Consider the following 17119-nt stretch of genomic DNA (forward strand, 5'->3'; position numbering starts at 1 on the left):
CAGTGGCTCTTATTGTCCTTCGCAACCCCACTTGATGTTGAAAAGCTTCAAATAAACGCTAATGAAGCATAATAGTAATCCTATGCGCTCAGTAGGGAGTTATTGATTTTGGGTGTAAAATACTAATGTGTCTTTCAGGGCTATTGCTGTATGTCATTAGAATGCAGCTCACATAGTGTTTCCTAATGTACAAACCACACCAAGACCTATTTTTCTTTCTGGGAAAACATTAAGTATTACCACTAACATTACTTTCTTCCCCCTTTTTATTTTTATTGCATGTCCAGACACTCAATAATAACTGATATAGGTTAGTCCTGTTAATGCATCAGCTGTTCCCATTTTTTCAGAGTTTTTTCTGGTCTGCACAGATATAGAGCTGTAATCTCACATTAGTATTCCACTGGCATGATTTTCAGTGGTACCATCTAAAGCCATACACTCAATTGCTCCTGTCCAATTTCGTCTTTGATGAAATAAAAATGTAAAATGTTTTGGCATGTCATTTTCCAAATGTTTCTCTGTTTTTTGCAGAAATACATGTTATTGATGGCAAGGTAAGTGCAAGGTCAGAATAAACAGTATTCTCCCTGGCTTCCAGCACTCCCACCAGGAGGCATCCAGGAGAAAAGGTCACCATGTTCTTGGGAGCTTCTCTATGTGATGTCAGTCAGCATGCATGCCTATTCTGAAGCCATACAAGGCAGCCACAGATTGTGCCCAAGAGCATGTATAGCTGGGACTACCCTATGTGTCACTAAATCTTTTCCTTCTAAGCACACAAAGAGACCACATTGCATCTAGAGAAATAAGAGATGTGGTCGAGTGCAGTGGCTCACGCCTGTAATCCCAGCACTTTGGGAGGCAGAGGCGGGCAGATCACCTGAGGTCAGGAGTTTAAGACCAGCCTGGCCAACGTGGTGAAAACCCATCTCTACTAAAAATACAAAAATTAGTCAGGCATTGTGGCACGCACCTGAAGTCCCAGCTACTTGGGAGGCTGAGGCAGGAGAATAGCTTGAACCTGGGAAGCGGAGGTTGCAGTGAGCCAAGATCATGCCATTGCACTCCAGCCAGGGGGACAAGAGCGAAACTCCACCTCAAAAAAAAAAAAAAAAAAAAGAGAGAGAGAGAGAAATAAGAGATGAGTTCTGGCCAAGGAAATGTGGACAGAAGAGTGTGGGTGATGATTAGGGCCAGACCCCAAAAATCTCTCATGTGAGTGAAAAGAGTGATGAAGTTTCACTGTTTTCTGACCAATCAACTGTGTACTCATTCAAAAAGCATTAAGTTCCTTGTTTGTAATAGTGTCTTGCTCAATAATTTGAGAAACATTGGTTTCAACTTGTTTATTTATTGCAGAACTTCTCAGAGACTTTATTTTTATTTTTATTTATTTTTTTGAGATGGAGTCTCACTCTGTCGCCCAGGCTGGAGTGCAGTGGGATGATATTGGCTGACTGCAGCTTCTGCATCCCGGGTTCAAGCAATTCTCCTGCCTCAGCCTCCCAAGTAGCTACGACCATACCTAGCTAATTTTTGTATTTTTAGGAGAGATGGGGTTTCACCACGTTGGCCAGGCTGGTCTTGAACTCCTGACCTCAAACGATCCGCCTGCCTCAGGCTCCCAAAGTGCTGGGATTACAGACATGAGCCACTGCGCCCAGCAGGGGCATATTTTTATAACAAATAGCCAGGTTTTAGCCCATCACAAACAGCCAAACTTCAGCTAATCAAGGCAGCCAGCTGATCACATCATGCTCAAATAAGGCAAATGCCTAGCAGTAGCCAATCAGGTGATTTCTCTGCTTTGCTTCTGTGTTCGGTCTATAAAAGTTCACTGCTCACACTTACAGGTGGAGTCCTTGGAACCTCTCCTGCTTATGAGTACTGCCTGACTCATTAATTGTTAATTGTTCAAATAAACTGTTAAATTTATTTTGTCTGAAGTTTTTCTTTTGACACATTGCATATTAGTGTTTTCCAAAGCCTTCAAGGCCCTAGACTGAACCAGCTCAAGGCAAGTGTTGGGCAGCTGACACTGTGGCACTAAGCTCCAAGTGGCACTAAAACAAGCACTCAAAGAAAAAATAGATAAACTGGACTTCTTCAAAATGAAAAGGTTTATACATCAAAGAACACTATCAGGACAATGAAAAGACAACCCACAGCATGGGAGAAAATATTTGCAAACCATATATCTGATAAGGGACTAGTATCCAGAATATATAGAATACTCTGACAGATCAGAAATAAAAAGACAAATAACCCAATTAAGAAATAAAATCGGCTGGGCACGGTGGATCATGCCTGTAATCCCAGCACTTTGGGAGGCCGAGGCAGGCGGATCATGAGGTCAGGAGATCGAGACCATCCTGGCCAACACAGTGAAACCCCGTCTATACTAAAAATACAAAAAATTAGCCGGTTGTGGTGGTGGGTGCCTGTAGTTCCAGCTACTAGGGAGGCTGAGGCAGGAGAATGGTGGAAACCTGGGAGGCGGAGCTTGCAGTGAGCCGAGATCGCACCGCTGCACTCCAGCCTGGGCGACAGAGCGAGACTCCGTCTCAAAAAATAAATAAATAAATAAATAAATAAATAAAATCTGGCCGGGCACAGTGGCTCACACCTGTAATCCCACCACTTTGGGAGGCCGAGGTGGGTGAATCGCTTGAGGTCAGGAGTTCAAGGCCAGCCTGGCCAAAATAGTGAAACCCCATCTCTACTAAAAATGCCAAAATTAACTGGGCATAGTGGTGGGTTCCTGTAATCCCAGCTGAGATTACAGGAGGTTGAGGCAGGAGAATCATTTGAACCCAGGAGGCAGAGGTTGCAGTGAGCCGAGATCATGCCACTCCACTCCAGCCTGGGTGACGGAGCAAGACTCCATCTCAAAAAAAAAAAGAAAAAAGAGGAAAGGAAATAAAATCTTCTTTGTCCAAAGAACATATACAAATGGCCAAGAAGAACAGGAAAAGATGTTCAAGTCATTAGTCATTAGGGAAATGCTAATCAAGCCCACAATGAGATACTAGTTCACACCCGCTAGAATTGCTGCACTAAAAAACATGGACAATAATACGTGCCAGCAAAGATGTGAAGAAATTGGAACCCTCATAAATTGCTATTGGGAATGTAAAATGATGCAGCTGCTTTGGAAGATAGTTTGTCAGTTCCTCAAAAAGTTAAACATAGAATTTTCCTATGACTCAGCAATTCTCCTCCTAGGTATATAACCAAGAGAAATGAAAACATATGTCTATGCAAAAACGTGTATAAAAACGTCCATAACAGTATTGCTCATCATAGCCAAAATGTGGAGACAGCCCAAATATCCATAAATCGATGAATGGATAAACAAAATGTGGAATAGCCTTACAATGACAAATGATTTGGCAATAAAAAGGAATGAAGTGCTGACACATGCTACAACATATGAATCTCAGAAACAATCCGCTAAGTGAAAGAAGCCAGACACATACAAAAGGAAGCCACATATTGTATGGTCTCATTTGTATGAAATGTGCAGAATAACAAATCTGTAGAAACATAAAGTAGATTAATGATTGCTAGGAGCTGGGGAGAGAGGTGAATGGGGAGTGACTGCTAATGGGTACTTGGTTTCTTTTTGGGGTGACAAAAATATTCTGGAATTAGATAGTAGTGATGGTTGTACAACTTCGTGAACGTACTAAAAACCACTGAATTGCATTTAGTGGCTGTAATTGTAAAAGGGTGAACTTAATGATACATGAATCACGTCTCAATGATAATAATTTTTAAAATTGTTAGAATAAATGGGGGCCAGGCACAGTGGCTCCGGCACCCCCATTTATTCTAATGACTTTAATGATTTATGCCTGTAATCCCAGCACTTTGGGAGGCCAAGGTGGGAGGATTGCTTGAGGCCAAGAGTTCAAGACCAGCCTGGCAACATAGCAGGACTACATCTCTAAAAATGAAAATAAAATTTCAGGCTGGATATGGCAGCTCATGCCTATAAATCCAGCACTTTGGGAGGCTGAGGTGGGAGGACTGCTTGAGCCCAGGGATTGGAGGCCATCCTGAGCAATGGCAAGACCCCATCTCTACAAAAAAAATTTAAAAATTAGCTGGGTATGGTGGTGCGCTCCTGTGATCCCAGCTACTCAGGAGGCAGGCTGTAGCAGGGGAGGATCACTTGAGTCTAGGAGGCTGAGACTTCAGTGAGCCTTGATTGCTCCACTGCACTCCACTCTGGGCGACAGAGCGAGAACTTGTCTTGAAAAAAAAAAAAAAGGCCGGGTGCAGTGGCTCACGCCTGTAATCCCAGCACTTCGGGAGCCCGAGGCGGGTGGATCACAAGGTCAGGAGATTGAGACCATCCTGGCTAACACGGTGAAACCCCGTCTCTACTAAAAAATACAAAAAATTAGGCGGGCGTGGTGGTGGGCGCCTGTAGTCCCAGCTACTTGGGAGGCTGGGGCAGGAGAATGGCGTGAAGCCGGGAGGCAGAGCTTGCAGTGAGCTGAGATCGTGCCACTGCACCCCAGCCTGGGCGACAGAGCGAGACTCCGTCTCAAAAAAAAAAAAAAAAAAAAAAATGCTGGGCACGGTGGCTCACGCCTGTAATCCCAGCACTTTGGGAGCCCGAGGCGGGCGGATCACAAGGTCAGGAGATCAAGAGCATCCTGGCTAACACGGTGAAACCCCGTCTCTACTAAAAATACAAAAAATTAGCTGGACGTGGTGGCGGGCTCCTGTAGTCCCAGCTACTCGGGAGGCTGAGGCAGGAGAATGGTGTGAACCCGGGAGGCGGAGCTTGCAGTGAACCGAGATCGCGCCACTGCACTCCAGCCTGGGCGACAGAGCGAGACTCTGTCTTGACAAAAAAAGAAAAGAAAAATAGGAAAGTGTTTGCTCTATGCAAACCAGAAGAAAAAACATGTAAATTACTTCGAGCAGATCTTTGGGAGCGTGCGCAACCTATACTGTTCAGCAATAAATCGCAGAAAAATGGTGACATGAAAGACAATTCTAAAAAATGCAAACGTTGTCATTTAGAGCCGGACAATGTTGACCATTATCTGAGACCCATGCTCGTGGAAAAGGGCAACGGTGACAAGTCCCCCACCCGTTTGTTTGTTTTCTGAAATGCCCCCACGCTTTTGTGTTCCAGTAAAGTGCCAACCCTAATCACCAAGAACAGTCCTGCCCCATATGCTTAGATAAGACTTGCTGTCCACTGCTTCTCCTAATGCTGTGGGCCTCGTGGATTACTCTCGGGGCTACCTGCCTTTAGAAAACTCAGACCCCTTGTCCACATTGAGGCATTCCTCATTAATGAGTGACTCCATCTTGCAACAGCCTAAATAAAATCATCTCCTTAATTGTCCAGTGCATTTTGTCTTTCACAGTCATGTAATACAATAAATCCTTTATTTTGAATATAAAGAAAGAGGTGTACAGTTTTTCTTACTGGACAATCTGTTCTTTCTGTCCCCACAAAGAAAATATTGAAAAAATATTTTAAAAATGTCAGTTTGGAGGGATGCCAAATATTCACCAGCTGAGGGTACCCACAGCTGGAGTTGCCCTGACCAGCTATCTCAGATAAGGACTGTGCCACAGCCTTCTTTGAATGAAAATTCACCCCCTTGTGGTGACAAATCAAGGAAGTTTTTCTTTTATTTTTTTAAAGCAAAACCTCTCCAAGTGCCTGACAGTTTTACATTTCTATAGAAACCGTCCTTAATCCAATGCCCAAGGCTGGTTCTTCTCCTCTCCCAGAGCTCCTCAAATGCCAAACATCTAGTTTTGTTCAGTTTTTTTTGGATATTAAGTGGAAATGTGCATGTATAGAACTGGTTTTATGCCAGGTGATCAGTTTTTTCATATAATCAATACATCTGATTTCTGATTTATTTTAATATAGTGACCACTCTATGCGTGTCACTATGCTTCAAGCCATTATAATAAATCATGGGTGGTAAATAAGATGGAAATACTCTGAGATGATCACAATTGAATAGCACATTGAACTTTCTCAGCAGAAACACTGTGGATAACGCACTCTTCAGTCTGTTAATGGGGCACATCACTGAATTGTCCGATACTTTCATGTAGCTGTTGCATTCCTGGATTCTTCCATAATCTGCTGGGCAGCCTCAGGAGCTCAACCTCAGGATTTCCCAGAATCATTTTTATTTCCCCCATGCTGAACCGTTGGGGTTTGGGGACTACAAAATGCTGCAATATTGCACAGGCATGGTAAATTCTTCTGTTACCTGTCCAAAGGGGATCCAATTGCACCCTGGGCTGGGGCAAAGGGATTTAGAGGTTGAGCTTTATCAAAGAAGCAGCTGAATCTAGAAAATCAGGGCCAAGAATAAAAGTGTGATTCACCCTGGAAACTGCCCGGGGTTCTCCCTCTTAGCAGGTACAGGATACAGCTTCAGGCTTGTCTGACAACACCTGTTCCGATGGTCAGAGTGGACAGCACACTGACTGCCACAGTCCTATGGTCTGAAGTTTCTGTTTTGCTGGTACTTTGGGACAGGAGAGCCAACTCCCTTAGCATCCAGTTACTTTGTGTTTACCGTGGAATGATTGTGCTGTTGCATAGCAGAGGGAAAAAGCAAACTTTGCCCAATGTCTCACCTGTGAGTGCTATGAATGAGAGGTTGCTTGGTGTAGCAGGGAGATATGTGAGCTGAGAGAGTTGAGCTCTGGTTTTCAGCTGTCAATTTGGGGTTGTCTATTAGTCCGTTTTCATGCTACTGATAAAGACATACCCAAGACTGAGCAACTTACAGAAGAAAGAGGTTTAATTGGACTTACAGTTTCACATGGCTGGGGAAACCTCACAATCATGGCAGAAGGAAAGGAGGAACAAGTCACATCTTATGTGGATGGTGGCAGGCAAAAAATCAGAGAGCTTGTACAGGGAAATGCCGCTTTTTAAAACCATCAGATCTTATGAGACTTACTCACTATCAAAGAAACAGCTGAATCTGGAAAATCAGGGCCAAGAATAAAAGTGTGATTCATCTCGTGAGACTTATTCACTATCAGGAGAACAGCTTGCCCCCATCTATCTTATCCCCATCTTGTCCCCACTATTAGGAAGGACTTGCCCCCATGATTCAATGACCTCCCACCAGGTCCCTTCCACAACATGTGGGAATTCAAGATGAGGTTTGGATGGGGACACAGCCAAACCATATCAGATTGGCAGACTTTGGACAAGCCATCCCTTTCCTTCCACCTGTTTTTCTTCATCTGTAAAATAAAAGAACTGGATCAAATGAGATAGGAAGCCAATTCTAAACCTAGCTCTTTTTTTTTTGACAGAGACTCGCTCTGTCACCCAGGCTGGAGTGCAATGGCGTGATCTCGGCTCACTGCCAACCTCCGCCTCCTGGGTTCAAGCGATTCTCCTGCCTCAGCCTCCTGAGTACCTGGGACTACAGGTGTGCACCACCATGCCTGGCTAATTTTTGTATTTTTAATGGAGGCGGCGTTTCACCATGTTGGTCAGGCTGGTCTCGAACGCCTGACCACTGGTGATCCACCTGCCTCGGCCTCTCAAAGTTCTGGGATCACAGGCGTGAGCCACCGCGCCCCCCAGGCTAAATCTAGCTTTTGCTCATCAATCTCTTTGAAAATGATGTATAAAGTTTAGTTGATAGTGAACTAACAGCATTCTTTTTTTCTTTTTTCTTTTTTCACGGACAGGGTCTGTCTGGCTATGTCACCCAGGCTGGCCTCCAACTCCTGAGCTCAAGCCATCCTCCTGCCTCAGCCTTCTGAGTAGCTGAGACTACAGGTAACACAGTTACTTCTGATATTAGGATTAATATTAGGCCTGAATGTTTCTAGTGAAACTGTTTATCATTCTTCCACAACATATTTATTGAGCATCTACTAGGCACTTGATAAAACAATGAGGAAAATAAAGATTCCTACCCCACGTGGAACTTACATTCTAGCAGAAAAATGCAGACCCTAAACAATAAACACCATAAAAACAAGCTTATGTAATAGGCAACAAATTATTTATTTGGATAATTTCAGCAAAAGTGCCTAGCCAAGTGGAAACCCCAAACCAGCCTACTGTGGAAATTGATTTGAATGCTTTGAATATTTTCATTGCTTTCTTTAACCAACTAACTAGATTCCCCAACCATGGGAAGAGGATGGGGCTGGCCAAGAAGCTTGGATTTTTGCCTTAATTAAGAGTTTAGTTTGTAAGTAAATAACCAATTCAGGCTGGATTAAGCAAAAAGGGGAATTTATGCTAAGAATCCAAGACTGAAAGCTGGACTCAGGACAGAGACTAGGATACCAGGGGTGCACACTTGTAGAAGGCACAACAGGTTTGTACAAGGGTAGGCCTTCACCCAAGTGGAAGACATCAGTTCAGTGTTTAGGGGCCCCACCAGCCTGGTGGGCCCTCCATGAGGGGCTGAAAGCAGCCCTGGACACCTCCAGGGGCCTGGGTGTCTTTCTTCTCCCCAGGCCAGGGGTCCTTCCACCACATCACACCAGGCTCATTCAAGCAGCTGATATACCACATTAAGTACATTTCACTATTTATTATTATTATTATTGAGACAGAGTCTCGCTGTGTCACCCAGGCTGGAGTGCAGTGGCATGATCTCCGCTCACTGCAACCTATGCCTCCCAGGTTCAAGCAATTCTCCTGTCTCGGCCTCCCAAGTAGCTGGGATTACAGGCATGAGCCACTGCGCCCAGCCTCAACCATTTTTGAGAGCCCTGGAACTCATACAGGCTCCCGGCCCAGTGTGGCTCGCTGCTCTGAACCTGCCTCTCTCCCAGAGCCCAGAGCTCAGCACACCTGAAACCTTCAGCCAACCCATTCTGATTGCTTCCCGCACCGAAGGGCCTCAGCTGAAATCCATCTCACCATGGTCTCTGATGGTCAGATTTGATAAAGGGGCCACGTAGGAACCTGAGCCGCCTGGGGGACGGTTGTGAATCTCAAAGCAGACACACATTCTCCATTAGCGGCCCTCCGAGGAGCCCAATTTCAGCAGAATCATTAAAAGTTGATGATTCTGCAAATGTTTTTTTGTCTGCTGTGGGGTGATGGAAGCAGGGAAGTGTAGTCTTCCTCTGAAATGATAAAGCACTAGGCAAAGAAAGGCAGTAAGACAATTCCACACTTAACCTTAGAGTGACCATGAAATTCAACACTGAAGACTTTTAAGAGAGATTCAGGAGGAGAGGAGAGCTCAGGTAACCACTGAAATGCTTAAAGGTCAGGAGCTGGGGAAAAAAACATCAAGGACTGCATTCAAAATAAATCAGAAGGCCGGGCGTGGTGGCTCACACCTGTAATCCCAGCACTTCGGGAGGATGAGGCAGGCGGATCATGAGGTCAAGAGAAGGAGACCATCCTGGCCAACATGGTGAAGCCCCGTCTCTACTTAAAAAATACAAAAATTAGCTGGGCGTGGTGGCACATGCCTGTAATCCCAGCTACTCGGGAGGCTGAGGCAGGAGAATCAGTCAAACCAGGGAGTTGGAGGTTGCAGTGAGCTGAGATCGTGCCACTGCACTCCAGCCTGGTGACAGAGCAAGACTCCATCACAAAAAAAAAAAAAAAAAATCAGACTGCAGAAGACCAGGGCTTAGCATTATTATTATTTTTTCCCCCAAGAATTGAACCACTCTCACTGTTTAGGCTTTGAGAGTTGCTTTGAGACACTGAACAACATCACCATGTGTGAGGGCATCCTCCTCATCCAGCCCCGACTGGGCTGGGGTCCAGCATCTCCTCTCAGGGGGCCCTCAGCCCCCCTTGGGGAGAACTGCAGGCTGCAGAACTGCAAAGGGCCCTAGGTACACAGATAAGTGAGCAACCCAACTGAGGGGCTGCAAGCCCCTTGTAGTCAGAACTGGTGCTCAAGCTGAGCTGGAGCTCCTGTTTCCTAATCCCCACCTGAGCTTTGCACTGACCACCCAAAACATACATGTAAGTTGATTCATTTGGGAAAACTAAAGGCTGGGCACGGTGGCTCATGCCTGTAACCCCAGCACTTTGGAAGGCTGAGCTGGGAGGATCTCTCGAGACCAGACTGGGCAACATGGTGAGAACCGTCTCTACAAAAAAGTTTAAGAAATTAGCCGGGTGCAGTGGCAGGCACCTATGGTCTCAGCTATTCAGGAGGCTGAGGAAGAATTGCTTGAGCCTAGGAGGTGGAGGCTGCAGTGAGCCATGTTTGCACCACAGCACTCCAGCCTGGGTGACAGAGCAAGACCTTGTCTCAAAGAAAAAAGAAAAGAAAAGAAAAGAAAAACCATAAGTCCTTTCTTTCCTTCTTTTCTTTCCTTCCTTCTTTTCTTTCTTTCCTTCTTCTCTTTCTTTCTTTCCTTTCTTCCTTTTTTTGATGGGGACATGCTCTGTCTCCCAGGCTAGAGTGCAGTGATGCAATCACAGTATCGCAGCGTAGAACCCCTGGGTTCAAGCCATCCTCCTGCCTTAGTCTCCCTGAGTAGCTAGGACAACAGGTATGCACCACCATGCCCAGCTAACTTTTTTTTTTTTTTAAGAGATGGAGGTCTCACTATGTTGCCCAGGCTCGTCTCTAACTCCTCATCTCAAACAATCCTCCTTCCTTGGCCTCCCAAAAGTGCTGGAACTACAGGTGAGCCACCTCGCCCAACCTAGAAGTCCCTTCTAAATTCTGAATAATATTTCTACAATTAATTAATTTGCTAACACAAATACTAGCTTAGAAACATAGTACTTAAAGTTAGCTGCTTTTCTTTTCCATAGAGGTACAGTTTATGCTCAGTGGGTTTTGCTTGTTGACCTACTTCTCTCTGGTTATTTGTCACAGACCCACAGTTGATTAACGTCACCACTGGATCTGGGAAAAATGGCTTATGGGCAGTTTCACATCATAAAATCTTCTTGCTATTATTAAACAGAAAAAAAACGCTTGTGAGCTCAAAGCAAGTGAGTGCTGTTCATGAGGTTGGAGGCGTTTTGCAATGGGTAGGTCATAGCCATATGAAATGTTTGCTTCCTCTGTTTCTCTTCAGCTCTTTCCCTGGGCAGTTCTGACTGTGTGTGCCTCTCCTCCTAGGTGAGCCATGCTAATTGTCCTCCCCTGAGAGGAGAAGCTCTAGGGGTCAGGAATGTCTCAGCTTGACATGGGAGGTGTCAGAATAAGGCTGTTCTTGTCCTTCCCCGTGCTCTGAGCATGTGGCAGCATGCCCTCCTCTCTTTTATGGAGTGAAAGGGCTGCGTGTGTGGTGACAAGGACACCTTGGGAACAGGAGCCTTCGGTTCCACTCTCTGTTCACTGCAGACCCACCAAGTCACCTTGGCAACCCCCTTAGCTTGCATTACTGTTAACTCTGCAGAAGCTGGAAGTGGAGCTGAAGAGGTTCCTATTTCACATGCCAGCTGGCTCAGTGGGGGCTGGGGTGGGGGTGGGACTGGGAGTGGGAGGGAAAACCTGGGGGTTGATAGCTTCCCACGGTGGGAAACACTACCCCTGACAGGAATCTACCCCACTGGAAAACACCTGTGTTCCAGCCCTTCTGTGAAGTCTGACTGCCCTTTCCTCCCTCATATATATATATATATATATATATTTTTTTTTTTTTTAAGACAAAAGGGTTGTTCTGTCGCCCAGGCTGGACTGCAGTGGTGCAGTCTCAGCTCACTGCAGCCTCTGCTTCCCAGGTTCACGCAATTCTCCTGCCTCAGCCTCCCGAGTAGCTGGGACTACAGGCGTGCACCACCACGCCCGGCTAATTTTTGCATTTTTAGTAGAGATGGAGTTTTGCCATGTTGGCCAGACTGGTCTCGAACTCCTGACCTCAAGTGATCCACCCACTTCGGCATCCCAAAGTGCCAGGATTACAGGTGTGAGCCACCACACTCAGCCCCCTCCTACTATTTCTCCAAGTATGGGAGAAGCTGAGGGGACCGCGACTAGAGGGAGAAGGGAGGGTGACTCCGGATAGCAGAACTTCAGTGACTTAAAAGCTGTGACTCCCATCTCCCTAAAATACATAAAACTAAACTGTAACCTGACCACCTCGGAACCACTTATTCAAGGCTTCTTGGGTTCATTTTTCCTCCAGGCTGCGGTCATTCATATTGGCTCAGAATAAACCTCTTTAAAATATTTTACAGGATTTGGTTTTTCTCTTAACATGGGAGATAGTATCAGATCCCACAGGTTGAGGGCTCAGTCCCCAAAACTGCCCCCTCACCTTCAGACACCAGTTGCAAGTCCGAGCATCTGGAACTTCTGACCAACTGGCTTCAAGTTGGGGTTCCTACAACCCTGTCTTTGAGTTCAATTAATTTAATAGAGTGGCTCACAGAACTCAGGGAAACACTTATGTTTACTGGCTTATTATAAAGGATATTACAAAGGATACAGATGAAGAGATGTGTAGTACAAGGTTTAAGGGAAGGGGCATGGAGCTTCCATGCCCTCTCCAGGGCACCACCCTCCAGGAACCTTCATGTGTTCAACTTTCTGGAAACTCTCTGAACCCTGTCCTCTCGGGTTTTTATGGAGGCTTCATTACATAGGCATGATTGATTAAACAATTAGCCATTGATGATCACCTTAACCTTCAGCCCCTCTCCCCTTCCTGGAGGGCAGGGGTAGGGCTGAAAGTCCCAACTCTCTAATCCTGCCTTGGTCTTTCCAGTGACCAGCCCCATCCCTAATGTTGAGCTGTCAGTCATCATTAACACACAAAAAGATAGCACTCTGGAGATTTCAAGGATTTTAGGAGTTATATACCAGAAAATGGTAGGAAGACCAAATATATAATAATATCACAGAGGGTAAACAGTATATTATGACCCTCTGTCATAATATCACAGAGGGTAAACAGTAAAAGTGATTAATGTGATGTCAGTGACTTGGGTCAAAAGCTAAACTGCTGCAACCAACAGGCCTTAACATGTGATGGTTCAAGGCAGACACTTTCTTTCTCTCACTAATAGTCCAATGCAGGAGTTCTAGGTCAGCAGGACTCTGCTCCACACAGTCACTCAGGGGCCCAGGCTCCTGGTAGCCCTGCCATCTCTCCTACTTGGCATCCAGAGGGGCTCTGATTGGTACCATCCCAGCTAGAAGGAAGGAGGCAAAGGGCATGGAGAAGACCACATGAGGGGCTTTACACGTCAAGCCTGGAATAGGGACCTATCTTTCTTTTCTACTTCCACTGGCAAGCATTTGATCTCATGGCCACTCCAGACTACAAAGGAAGCTGGAAAATAGACTCCAGCCTTGGGTCCAGGTAGAAAGGAGGGCCAGTTTTGTTGGACAGCCAGCAGTCTCTGCCCCGATGGCTTTATCAAAATGGAAACATTTGAAAGGAAAACTATAGCTCAGAGTCCAGTTTAACTCCCACATGTCCAGGACCTCTCAGACTTCCCAAAGCTGCCAGTAGGGGGCCAGATTTTCACTCTGAGAACTGTCCCCTCTCCCAGCTTCCATGGATTCTGGAGCAGGGAATCAGAAGCCCTAGGACCACATTCGAGGTTTATTCTTTGGATCAAGTATGAGCATCTGTGGCTCTATTTTTAAAGTGAAAAGTACTTCTTCTTCTGGACGGGTATTGGGGTAAATTGTGCTAGATATCCAGTTAAAGAAAGTACACTCAAGAAATAGCTTTCCAGCCAGGCTTGGTGGCTTGCGCCTGTAATCCTAGCACTTTGGGAGGCTGAGATGGGAGGATAGCTTGAAGCTGCGAGTTTGTGACCAGCCTGGGCAACACAGTAAGACCTCGTCTTTACAAGAAATAAAAATATTAGCCAGGCATGGTGGCACACACCTGTAGTCCCAGCTACTGAGGAAGCTGAAGCAGGATGATCCCTTGAGCCCAGAAATTTGGGGCTGCAATGAGCTAGGATTACACCACGGCATGCCAGCAGAAAAAAAAAAATTTTTCCATTAATAATGTTAATTTTTTTTTACAGTTGTTGTGGAAGATAAAGCCCAGCCTGACATATGCTCTTTCAAAGGAAGTTCTCAGGAATATCCTGTATATGGCACCAGACCTCAGACAATTCAGGTAGACAAAAACCCTCATGTGTATCACAGCTACGTAATGCTAGAACAAAATATTGAATATTCAAGCTCAGAGTATTTTTTAGAGGGTTTCTGCTTTTCCCTTATTTACAGGTTTGGCTTTTTCCTGATGTTCTATCAGTGACTGGAAATTGTATTAGTCCCTTCTCATGCTGCATAAGGACATACCCGAGACTGGGTAATTTATAAAGGAAAGAGGCTTAATTGACTCATAGTTCTGCATGGCTGCAGAGGCCTCAGGAAACTTACAATCATGGTGGAAGGGGAAGCAAACACGTCCTTCTTCACATGGCAGCAGGAAGGAGAAGTGCTGAGTGAAGGAGGAAAAAGCCCCTTATAAAACCATCAGATCTCCTGAGAACAAACTCAGTATCACAAGAACAGCATGGGGAAACCACCCCCATGATTCAATTACCTCCATCATGTCCCTCCCATGACATGTGGGGATTATGGGATTACAATTCAAGATGAGATCTGGGTGGGGACACAGCCAAACCACATCAGAGATCAATTTTGAGTGTTGGAATTTTGGTGACATAGCAGAAGAATGACACCTTCGGACAAGTCTGGGGTTACATCTAGATGTTATTTCCAAATTGCACATTATTTAGGGGACTTGTGACCCCTAATATTTTGGCTTAAGATATGGTTAAGAAGTGGCTCAATTTATAGTACTATGCACCTGGCTTCTATCATAAAACTCCATTAAAACCACAGTCTTGACGATTTTCAACTAGTCAGTCTCCATATATCAGGAGATGGATTGCCTAGGTTGTGGGCTGTCTGACTTTTGAAAACTAAAAATAAAATTCTAAGTCCCCAGCCATCTGAATGGATCCTTCCTCTCAGCCAAGGGCATTCCAGAGTTAACCTGAAAAACTAGTTCAGGCCATGATGGAAAGGAGGAGTCAGATATACCTCATTATACCCTCCTCCCTTATGAAGTTCAGGCACAGCTGTCCAGCATTAACATTAAAACAGATCCCAAGACTGTCAAAACAGACCTTTTGTACCAATAAGAGATATCGAAATCCAGCCTAACTCTAGTATAGCATCACATCACAGGTAAGAGGCCCTGAAAGAAATTGAAGTATTTTGCCCCCAAATTATGTTTCTTTGCCATATCTTGAAATAATCCTGCAAAGCTGTCTCTTGTGGGGAAAATCTACATTCTGAAGAGAATCCTCTTTCTTTTAGAGGCCTCTTTCTTGATCCAGGAGAGAATCAACTCTGATAAGAAACATCTACAATCTATTCTCTCTGAAGCCTGCTACCTGGAGGCTTATATTGTGTAATGGGAACCTCGGTTCTCATTTAAGGGGAACAATTAAGGGGTCTCCACAACCCCTTATCTTAACCCAGACATTCCCTTCTATTGATTCTAGATCTTTAGACAATAACTTAACCTCTTTCTACCAATTGCCAATCAGAAAGTCTTTGAATCCACCTGTGACCTGAAAGCCCCACCTTGCTTCGAGTTGTCCTGCCTTTCCAGACCAAATCAGCGTACATCCTACATGTATTGATTGATGTCGTATGTTTTCCTAAAATGTTTAAAACCAAGCTGTAGCCCAACCACCTTGGGCACATATCCTCAGGATCTCCTGAGGGCTGTGTCACAGGCCATCGGTCACTCATATTAAGGGAGGAGACCACCCTTCATATTGTCTTATGCCCAATTTCTGCCTCCAAAGAAAGAAGTAAAAACTAAAAGGCAGGAATGAAATCCACAAGCAGACAGCCTGGCGCCACACCCTGGGCCTGGTGGTTAAAGATCGACCCCTGACTTAATCGGTTATGTTATCTATAGATTACAGACATTATATAGAAAAGCACTGTGAAAATCCCTGTCCTGTTCTGTTCTGATTACCGGTGCATGCAGCCCCCAGTCATGTACCCCCTGCTCGCTCAATTGATCATGACCCTCTCACACGGACCCCCTTAGAGTTGTGAGCCCTTAAAAGGGACAGGAATTGCTCACTCTGAGAGCTCAGTTGTTGGAGACATGAGTCTTGCCAAAGCTCCCGGCCTAATAAAGCCCTTCCTTCTTTAACTCGGTGTCTGAGGGGTTTTGTCTGCAGCTTGTCCTGCTGTAATATTTGGCTCGGAATAAATCTGCAAATATTTTACAGACTTTGATTCTTTTTGTCGACACTTTATTTCTCTACTTTTTCCTTGTTAGGCCATTTTATGCTTTTTTGGTGTATTTCACACCCATGGAGACCAGGAAAGGCAAGATTACGGAAAATCAGTTCCAACTAGAAGTGTTGCTCATCAGTGGTGAAATATGAGGACAAGGAGGCTGGATCTAATGCTTAAATCACATCCTCGCACTGTCCTCTGCACCTGGAGCATGCTCTAACTTGTGAGTTGCAGTTGTGGTCAGAGCAGGTGTTTTAGGTACAGGAGCGAGTTTGTTCTGCCTGGTCAGATACTCTCCTGCCCTTTTCTCAGTTGAAAAACGCTTTGGAGACCTCATGGGGGAAGTAAAAACACTCAGGTGTAAAAGATTTCTAAGGTTTACTAAATAAGCCTTCTCAGAGCCAACTGCTTTTAATCCCTAATGCCTCAAGCAGAAGGAATCAACCTCCATTCTGGAAGCTGGGGTCTGTAAGTACCAAACTCACTCAGGTAAGGGAATCATTCCTGAGTAGGTTGTTCTTTAAATGCATGAAAATGGATCTTACGGATGGCAGCATTTTTGCCTATGGCTGAGGTGGGCCTCAGCCACAATTAATCCAGCACAAATGCAAATTGCAGAAAGCTCTTGACTTCCGTAGGCATGTTTCTCTATTTAGGCAATTTTTTTCGAGGAAGAAGCTTGGGATATAACATCTTACATGGTGCAGTTTGCATGTACGAGGCTAGATAAAAAAGGCCTCAGCTGTTAAGCAAACAGAAACAATTGGTCTTGTTTATTCTCCTTCCCTTTTCTTTTGTTCACCTTAGAGAGACCGCTTAGAGCTTGTCTATACATGTCTTGAGTGTATTAAGGCAAAGGTATGGGTAGAAAGGAAAGGAAAACGTGAGCAAAGTGATGA

General features: G+C 45.0%; 1 long non-coding RNA gene across 2 annotated transcripts in view; it reads left to right on the forward strand.

Moving 5' to 3' along the window:
* Positions 1-16202, forward strand: part of LOC117978798 (uncharacterized) — a 66153-nt gene extending 49951 nt beyond the window's left edge. The window contains exons 2-5 of one of the 2 annotated variants that reach the window (XR_008624305.2): positions 7717-7807; positions 10848-11005; positions 13967-14061; positions 14172-16202. This is a non-coding gene — a long non-coding RNA (uncharacterized LOC117978798). Of the gene's footprint in view, positions 1-7373; positions 7808-10847; positions 11006-13966; positions 14062-14171 lie in introns of those variants that run through there. The other variant, XR_004669477.3, reaches the window with a different exon arrangement.
* Positions 16203-17119: the final 917 nt, after the last annotated feature.

The sequence above is a fragment of the Pan paniscus genome, chromosome 12 (genome assembly GCF_029289425.2).
Source record: "Pan paniscus chromosome 12, NHGRI_mPanPan1-v2.0_pri, whole genome shotgun sequence".
NCBI lineage: Eukaryota > Metazoa > Chordata > Mammalia > Primates > Hominidae > Pan > Pan paniscus.